The following is a 10561-nucleotide window of genomic DNA, read 5'->3' on the forward strand; positions in this document are numbered from 1 at the left end:
TTTTTTTTTTTTTACTATGCTCACAAAGCTGCATTTATTTGTTAAAAAGAATTGCTAGTTAAATGCATATTTAATAACATTTAGTAATATATTTAATATTTAATAAATATCTGTAAAGATATTTTATATAACTATTAAATGTTTGGGAATTTTAAGATTTATTAATGTTTTAAAATAAGTCTTTTATGCTCACCAAGACTGCATTTATTTGATCAAAAATAAAGTAAAAACAGCAATATTGTGGACAAAAATGCTACAATTTAAAACAACTGTTTCTAATATAATTTATTTTAAAATATGCCCATCACTACTTTAAAGAGGTTATACATTTTTACTTGATTTTGTGCAGAGATGCACTAATATTAGTAACACTACTGGATGTAGAACATATATTTTACTTTTTATATAGCCATTTTCCAAATAAAAAGTTTTCTATTTTAATTAGTGCTGTCAAACGATTAATCGCGATTAATCGCATCCAAAATAAGTTTTTTTTTTTACATAGTATATGTGTGTGTACTGTGTACATTTATTATATATATATATATAAATACTAGGGGTTACACCGACTAGTCGACTTCAATGCTCTGCCATGACGCTTTAAGCTTGACGTCGACTAGTCGCTGGTCCTATAGACCAATTCAGAGTAAACGTCACAGTTACGTCACTTGCAGCTGCGCGCGCATAGTGGTTGCAGAAAAACACTGGGAACAAGTGGAGATAAATGGGTAAAATCCATGGAATAAAAGAAAAAAATATTTTTGTGCCTTTTGATGTCAAGATCGGAATGCAAATAATTTTTATAGAATACTGTCGTCAAAGACGCAATTTGAAGCTAAAAGCAGACGTTTAAATGGACATACTATGGATGAAAACTCTACTTTTAAAGCATAAATTCGATTTAAACAATAGGTCTACATAATATTCACATATGCTGTTCATAGGGGACGTATTGTATTAGCCCTACAGTTACAGCATGAAATATTATTTAAACCTTACTACGGTATTAACATTTTTACATAACATTTATTTACTTTATCTCACAATTATGACTTTTTTTTCTCGCAAATGCAAGTTTATATCTCCTAATTCGAACTTTATAACTCGACTTAACTCAAAAATAGTGAGTTTGTCAAATCTAAGGGGAATAAGCCAGAAGAGCCGAGGGGAAAAGAGAGAATGACGAGTTGTTTTTCCTTATTAGAATTGTGAGATATAATCTCGGAATTGCGAGAATAAAGTCAGAATTTTGAAATATAAAATCAAATTTACCTTTTTTTTTTTATTCTTTTATTCCATGGCTCCATAGACTAAACCGTCATTTTCTGCCTCCAGATAGGCTCCGCCCACAAAAACGTCAATCCCTGTTTCGGATCTGTAAGACTATCTCTAACGTCAATTTCGTTGAATAACAGTGCTTATCGCTGGGTGACAAGCTCTTGTAATATGCGGAGAACATTTTGAAAATGACATCTAATCAATATAATTTATAATCTTTTTAAACTTAACTATTTTGTACCCTATCCGTGAAATGCTCTAGCCATAAAGGCTATCTCTCCCGGGTTTTCTGCAACCATGATGCGCACGCATCCTGAATGTTTACAAACCTATCATTGGTCTATAGAGGGCGCAACAGGATAAGAAATCTTTGAAGGACTTCCACATTTACGCTCCGTTTCCAAACAGTTAAAATGACAAATAAATACATACTCCGAAAGTGCTCCACAAGACGTGTGTGAATATATTACTGGGTGCTCGAAATTGAACGGGAGAATGCACGTTTTAAACAGCTTATTGTACAGGTAAGTTAATCGCCGTTCTAATCTAATGTGCTGCTGCACTGTAACGCACACACATAGGCTACAGACAGTAGCGCGTACATCATGTGCAGATCGCGAGCACACAGAATCATTCAGCGCGGAAATGTATTGTTCTAATCTAATGCGCTGCTGCACTGTAACGCACACACACACATAGCAGACAGTAGCGCGTACATCATGTGCAGATCGCGAGCACACAGAATCATTCAGCGCGGAAATGTATTGTTAACACAGTTTTGTGATTTCTCAATAAAATAGCTTAGAAACCGAAAAGTTATATAATTTCTTTCTTAATAACTAAATCCCACAGCTGCACTACTAGTAGAGAGACGCTGCCAGGTAGTAATTATATGAATATAAATATATACATGTAAATATTTTCAAAATATATGCTGCATGTGTGTGCATTTATATATACATAATAAATGTACATAGTACACACACATATATTAGCCTAAACAAAAAAAAATATTTTGGAATGCGATTAATCATTTGACAGCAGCACTAACTTTAATATATTTTAAAAAGTAATTTATTCCTGTGATGGCAAAGCTGAATTTTCAGCATCATTACTCCAGTCTTCAGTGTCTTATGATCCGTCGGAAACCATTCTAATATACTGATTTCAGAACAAGCCATTTTTGCAGCTCAGTTTCAATAAATGGTTGTTTTGAATTGGGCTAGCTAGGCTTTGCTAGAGAACATAATTGCTATACCAGCTTCCAGCACACACCAGACTGGACCAGCATGGAAATGTAAGCAGGTCAAAGCTGGTCTTTTCAGTAGGACTCATTAAAATCAATTACTCGCACATGTCTAACCACAGAGGGAAAAGAAATCTGTTCTGACATCTTCATTCAAATCGCTTTTGAAGTATTTGCCCACAAAAAAAACCAAAAAAGTATTACTCATCAAATCTTTGTCATTAGTGAAGTTGAAGCAGATTAAAGTGACACACATCAAGTACATAATGTCAGTGTGTGTAATGATCCTTGTAATACTCCTAAAGTTGTAAGTGCACCGTATTAAAGTCTCCTGAAATTGCAGTTATAAAACATAAAGCTTCTTAAAATCTTTTTCTTTTAAACCTACTCATTAGTTGATTTTGTTTCTATTGATTGTGTTTTGATGTGTGATTGACTCACAGCTTGATGATATGTGGATGTCTGAAGAGCTTAAGGTTTTGAATCTCTCTTTTGATTTTCCCCACGACATCGAGACTGCGGATCCTCTGCCTGTTGAGGATCTTCACGGCAACTTTATGTCCTGTTAGCTGGTGCTCTCCAACTGTTGGCCAAACATACACACATCAATGAAGACTCAGCTGAAATACCATCACCAGCAGTTCGGTGTTGTAAACACAGCTGATGAAAGATAAGTTTTATTCCAAAGAAAGCAAGCATCAGTGCTGTGGGCCAGCGACCTCCAACACAAACCTTCTAAGAAAACAAAGAAAGAGAGGAGACTTTCATTTCAGGTCTGAGCCCTCCAATCAAACAAACAAAACCTGATCTACTATGAGTTTGGACTTTTGTATACTAGCCTTAAGACAATTGCTTATATAGTATTAGATACTGCTCAGTGAACATTATGAAAACAAATACCCAAATTTGTTTGATTTGATATATTATCAGCCCTGCACATTATTGTAACAAGCAAGATATTTCTACAAATTGGCAAAGGTGGGGATCCACACACACACTTGTCCACATATTTGTGAAGACCTCCCATAAACTGATATTTTTCTTTAATTATAATAACTACACTTTGACCTACACCTTACAGAGGGTATTTTCTGTTTTGTTTTTTTCATATGCTCACAAAGCTGCATTTATTTGTAAAAAATAAAATAAAAATTTTGCTGGTTAAATATATTTTATAACATTTAATATTTAATAAATATTTGTAGATATATTTTATATAACTTAAAAGTTTTAAGATTTTATTTTAATGTTTAAAAAAAAAGTATTTTATGCTTACCAAGACTGCATTTATTTAATTAAAAAATACAGTAAAAACAGTAATGTGAAAAAATGCTACAATTTAAAACAACTATTTCTTATGTCTAATATAATTTAAAATATCTATTATATTTTAAAATGTAATTTTCAGCAGCCAAGTCCAGTCATCAGTGGCACATGATCCTTCAAAAATCATTCTAATATGCATAAAATATGCGTACATATAATATCATTGCTCAAGAAACATTTTTAGTAATTATCAATGTTAAAACAGTTGTGCTGCTTAACATTTTTGTGGAAGCATATGCATTTTTTTTTTCAGGCTTCATCGATGAATAGAAGGTTCAAAAGAACATCATTTATTTGAAATAGAAATATATACATGCCATTATTGTCAAACATACATTAATATGTGTTGTGTGAATATGCATGAATATGCATTTTTTTATAAACATGATTATATATAGTCATATTTATAAAAGAAAATGTATATTCGTGTATGCCACATTACTTTTTAACATTGAAATCTGCTGGTTAAATATATTTTATAACATTTAATATTTAATAAATATTTGTAGATATATTTTATATAACTTAAAAGTTTTAAGATTTTATTTTAATGTTTTAAAAAAAAGTATTTTATGCTTACCAAGACTGCATTTATTTAATTCAAAAATACAGTAAAACCAGTAATGTGAAAAAAATGCTACAATTTAAAACAACTATTTCTTATGTCTAATATAATTTAAAATATCTATTATATTTTAAAATGTAATTTTCAGCAGCCAAGTCCAGTCATCAGTGGCACATGATCCTTCAAAAATCATTCTAATATGCATAAAATATGCGTACATATAATATCATTGCTCAAGAAACATTTTTAGTAATTATCAATGTTAAAACAGTTGTGCTGCTTAACATTTTTGTGGAAGCATATGCATTTTTTTTTCAGGCTTCATCGATGAATAGAAGGTTCAAAAGAACATCATTTATTTGAAATAGAAATATATACATGCCATTATTGTCAAACATACATTAATATGTGTTGTGTGAATATGCATGAATATGCATTTTTTTATAAACATGATTATATATAGTCATATTTATAAAAGAAAATGTATATTCGTGTATGCCACATTACTTTTTAACATTGAAATCTTTCTTATTTACATAAAATGATGTGGTATGGCACAGTAAAAAAAAATACAAAGAGCCTACAGATTTGTAGGAGATATTTTTCCATATTCTGACCTTTAAAATTACTGTGATTGGTATAACCTTATGTAGTCAGGTTGATTCTATCATATTAAGTAATATTTTAGACCTTAATAATAACTATAGTTTTAGGTTAGGATTTTCAGGTGTCATTTCAGATACTACATTCACTGCCTGAACTACATGAATGAAATAATAAATGAGAAGTCAGTTGATAGACTTGATGTCTACTAACAGTTGGAGGGTCTCTTGCAAACAAATCTGCTTCCCCTGTGGATATTTAAGTACACTGACACCCTAAGCATGCAGTATGGAGGGAGTTTAAGTGGCTATATTAATATAACACACCTCACTGGTGTCCTCAGTCTTTAAAGACAAGGAAGAAACATTTTGTACTGTTAATAAACTGTTTTCAGTATTATGGTGGATTTTGTGTTAGCTTGTGTGCGTTTCTCTGAAAGGTTACATCACATGAGTGCACTTAAACCCCAGTCATGGGATCTCATGTGGAGCCTAGTAAGGCTGTTAGATTTCCCACCTTGATAAAACTCTTTAGCCTTAGTCTCCTCAAGGATACTTGCTCCACTGGTGATTGATGAATAATGCAAACTGTTCAATCTGCTTTTGCAAACGTTAGACTTTGGATTTGTCTCAAAATTAAAAAAGCGTGCCGTCTACATAGACAGCAGTACTAGACATTGTATCTTAATTATCTGAATGCAAGGAGCATCTTTCTCCATTGGTGGCTATACAAAAACATCTGTGTATTTGAAAGAAAAAAGCAGACCTCTCAACTCAGCATAGTTGCTAGAAAAGGTTATCTTGCTGTTTATTATACCTGTTCAAAAATGCATTGTATTTTCATGATATATTTTTCTTCTTAATCAAAATAGCCAAGTACCCTCAATATATAGTACAAATATTGCATATAGTGGTAGTGTAAACACTTAAGCATATACTAGCCTAGGAAGGTTAATCAGTTAGCGGTGTGCTAACCTAGCTTAATCAGCTAGAAGCAGGGGTGTCCAATCCTGCTCATGGATGGCAGCTATCCTGCAGAGTTTAGCTCCAATCCTAATTAAACACACTTGAACCAGCTAATCAACGACTTCAGGATTACCAGAAACTTCCAGACAAGTGTGTTGGAGCTAAACTGAGCAGGACATTGGCCCTCCAGGAGCAGGACTGGACACCCCTAAGTAAGCTGTAACGCTAATGGGTTAGCTTGTAAGCTAACTGAACAATGAATGCAAATTTGATCATTTATAGCTGAATATAATACGACGTACCATGTTTAAAAATGCATGTTTCCATAGTAAAATGCCATATGAACAAATGTTACAGGATTTCTACTAAAACACTGAAAGTGCCAACTGAGAGTTCTTTAGGCCGCATATCTAAACGTATTTTTAAGATATCATGTTTAACAGCTGACTGGACCCTTTTCACAGACTATGATTACACGTTTCCTGTTAGTAACTTTTTAATGCCAAAGTAATAAAACACAAAGTATAGTGTTATAAATGTACATTCATTAAAGTACAGAAAACTAGTTAATACTGCTGCCTTATAGTATTTCTAATGAGGGAGTGACAGAATTTTTTATTCTATTGCAATTGGAGCAAATGGCAAAACAAAAAATATATTTTATAGTTTCCATTTATCACTATAGAAAATTACTCAAGATGACTTCTGCTACTGAGAATCATGAAAAATGTGAAAAGGGTCCATATCTGGTGAAAATCTGCATTACCCATGATGATTCTGCAGAGAATTTTCCACCAATCAGTGAAGTGCAACAAGCAAACTGTGCCAAAAAAAAACTACTTTAGTGCCCACCCACTCCCATGATGCACTGCAAATGACGAAAATTTGCAATATTTTTGTCAACAAAAAAAAAAAAATACAAAAAATGTATATTAGGGATGTAACGATATCAACATCTCATGATACGATAATATCGCAATATGAACTCCACGATACGATATTTATTGCAATATTAAAAAAAAAAAAAGACAAATGAAGAATTGGAAAAAAATTTAATTTTTTGTACATTTGTATGTACATCACAATGTACATTTTAAAGTTAAACTATTCTAATGCATTTTGAGAATTCAAAGTGCTCCAACCCATGATCTTAACTAAGAAAACTTAAGTCAGAAAAAAGTCAGTGAATTGACTTGTACCTGAACTTTAAATGGGACTCAACCCTCTTTTTATTTGTGATATACTGTCTCAGTCTAAATTACATTCACACTGGTGTTTTAGGAAGCCAAAACATATAATATTACAAATATAATATAATAATAATAATAACAACAATGACTGTAAAAGCTATATATTGTAAAACAATTGCACTGTAAAATAAATGAAAATGAATATTTCATAGGTATATTATTTTTGCTATTGTTTTATTTAGACCTATCGCTTCATATGTCGTGTGACCACGATATCGAGACAGTTTTGCTATTGCGATATATATATACATATATACTTCAATTCAAAATTTAAATGTTGTGATTCACCTTGTAGCTGCTTGATTTGGTTTATGGCTTTTAACACTTAAACAGACTTTTTCCCTCATTGGGAAAAACATTTCCGTAAACCAAGGCCACTAAAAAAGTGGATGGGCTCTGTTGCACTCTATAGATTTGCATTGGGGCAAGAAGGGAATATGATTCCGCAGGGGGCCTGAAGCTTGTCAGACACCTGGGTTCCTGTAGAAGCGGAGCAAGGGCCATTGAGATGAATGGGAATACTTGTTTATGAGTCATACTGTCTAAAAATGCTGCACAGGCAAACATGCTGTCTAGGTCAGTGTTTCCCAACCTCTTTTCTGCCGCGGCACAGTTTTGATAAGTAAAAAAATCCCACCACGGTACACCACTAAGCAAAAAAAAAACAAAAACGTTTTTTCCCCCCCACCAATAATTCAACAATGCTTCGTCAGAGTTGGTATTTTGGCTTTATATATGATCAGACACTTGCACTTAACATTTTCTGAAAATCACGCTCAAATGAAGTTAACAAGGTTTTTGAGGAGCGACAGAGGAATATTTTGTCCGTCATTAAAACGGCCGCATCTGAGACAGTAAATTAATCGCATTGTTTTTATCAATTTACAAGTTATAAAGTTTATTGTAGCTATATGGGCACTCAGTTTTTCTTGTTTAATACATCTGGCCAAAATATCATGATCTAAAAGATGAACCGCAGGATATTTAAAACGTACAAAAGTGTATTGGCTACAACTAGACGCCAAATGCGAAGACTCTTCTCCACTCTTCATTAAAAAACATTAGCATTTATGGACAGTGTTACTTGAGTAAAGAAAACGCTGCTCTTTTTCAAACATCAGTTTTTAATATACGTTACCCCTGTATTGCGAAGAAGTAGACGTCTGTCAGTGTCTTCAATCTGCGCGCCGCGGCGCTTCTTTCTGAATGGAGGCGGGGTGTTGAGTTATGAGGTTTGACTGACAATTTGAGGATCCAATGGCGTTACGAGGTTTAGTCACAAGTTCTTTTGAATGCTTTTCATTGGTTAAATATTTGTAAAAACCCACAAATAGACATAACGATGACCAATAGAACTGATTTAAAATAACGAAATATAGGCTAATTGAGAGGAAGTTTTTGACAATTTTCAGTGGTTGGGAAACACTGGTCTAGGTAGGAATCTTAGTAGGTTTGAAAACACAGCATTTGTTTTTCTTGAGGTGAAATTATGCACACAAGGTATCAGTAGTTTTATGTGCACAGGCTAAAATACATTATTAATGCCAGTATGTATTTTAACGCGACACATAACGTTTTATAAAATACATGTTTACTTTAATAATGCCCAGGAAAAGCTCAAACACCGGGTTTTACCCGTGCGAAAGGTCATTCCCAAAATGAGCGGCATTCCCACACGCGCTTAGAATAGAAAATGACTGCAAGGTCAAAGCGGCACTGCAGGTAAAATATACTAACTACAACATGTATCCCGGTGCTGCTTTTACACTAATAAGAAAAATATACGTTTGAGACAAACGTTTTAAAGATTAAACAATTTGGGTGCTGGAAATTTATGCAAATAACATGTTAAAGAGCGCAGCTAAATGACTGATCGCACTTCAGGGAGGATGACAATGCATTAAAATTGGTAAAATACCAAATATTGAGAAGGCGTAAGTACGTGAGCCCTAAATATTACCAAAATACGAGATAGTTTCCCAAATGTTGTTATTCTAAAAATTTACACAAACAAGATTGCAAGGGCAGCGTCTACTGTGGTGCTGAAAGAATTTCCAGCTCTGCGTCGTATTCACTAACAGCATACGTACTCTGTGCGCCTGGAGGACGTTAGCGGAGGTGCTTCCTACGCAATCTATGCTACGTAAATTGCGCACAACGTCCGCCGGCAAGTTCAGCACTAACAACCCCGAAAACATACGATCGTGCTTCCATTTCACGCAACATTCAAACACGTATAGTAAATGAATAGTCTTAACTCTTCACTTTTCCAAATGTCCCGACTCCCAGCGTGTCTCCAAGGATGTAGTGTCCTATCTTTACCCTGCCTTCGTGTTTCTGCTTTTCAGCCATTTTACTATGTGAGATCCTCGGGCTGCCTTACAGGAGGCGGGAATTGAGCACATGAGGTAGAGAGAGCTTTAAACCCCTCTAAGTGCTGATCTGAATTCAGCTTCAGGGGAACTCTGTAAACTGTACACAAACAGACAGCTCTCTGATAAGGCGTTAACTGGTGGGAATGGGGGCGGGTTAGGTAAACAAGTAGCCTATTCCCCTCACTGCTTATTAGCATGAGACCTCACATACTAGCCTACACGTCACAGCTGTACCTACAATTAAATATAGCAACATTTCCACATTATCAGTGTTTGTTTAGCTCACTGTTACAGTTAATTAAGATATTATTATAGTTTTATTAATATTTTGAATTGTTTTTATTTTTATATTTTCATTTTCATTTTAGTAGCCTAATTTTGTTTTGCGTTTTTGTCATGTTTGTTAATTTAATGTAGTTAATTATTTTAGTAGGCGGGAATTGAGCACATGAGGTAGAGAGAGCTTTAAACCCCTCTAAGTGCTGATCTGAATTCAGCTTCAGGGGAACTCTGTAAACTGTACACAAACAGACAGCTCTCTGATAAGGCGTTAACTGGTGGGAATGGGGGCGGTTTAGGTAAACAAGTAGCCTATTCCCCTCACTGCTTATTAGCATGAGACCTCACATACTAGCCTACACGTCACAGCTGTACCTACAATTAAATATAGCAACATTTCCACATTATCAGTGTTTGTTTAGCTCACTGTTACAGTTAATTAAGATATTATTATAGTTTTATTAATATTTTGAATTGTTTTTATTTTTATATTTTCATTTTCATTTTAGTAGCCTAATTTTGTTTTGCGTTTTTGTCATGTTTGTTAATTTAATGTAGTTAATTATTTTAGTTAAAGTTAAATGAAATTGAGAAATGTTGCTTTGGCAGCTAGCAGTAATGAAATAAGTTCAAGGTTTTTGACATCAGCTTGATAAAAGCCTATATGTTTTTTA

At 33.7% G+C, this 10561-nt stretch overlaps 1 pseudogene; it reads right to left on the reverse strand.

The window, feature by feature from the left end:
* Window positions 1-9701, reverse strand: part of LOC107712880 (5'-AMP-activated protein kinase catalytic subunit alpha-2-like) — a 19617-nt pseudogene extending 9916 nt beyond the window's left edge.
* Between the last annotated feature and the right edge of the window lie 860 nt (window positions 9702-10561).

The sequence above is a fragment of the Sinocyclocheilus rhinocerous genome, unplaced genomic scaffold, assembly GCF_001515625.1.
Source record: "Sinocyclocheilus rhinocerous isolate Xijiao unplaced genomic scaffold, SAMN03320098_v1.1 scaffold478, whole genome shotgun sequence".
Lineage (NCBI taxonomy): Eukaryota > Metazoa > Chordata > Actinopteri > Cypriniformes > Cyprinidae > Sinocyclocheilus > Sinocyclocheilus rhinocerous.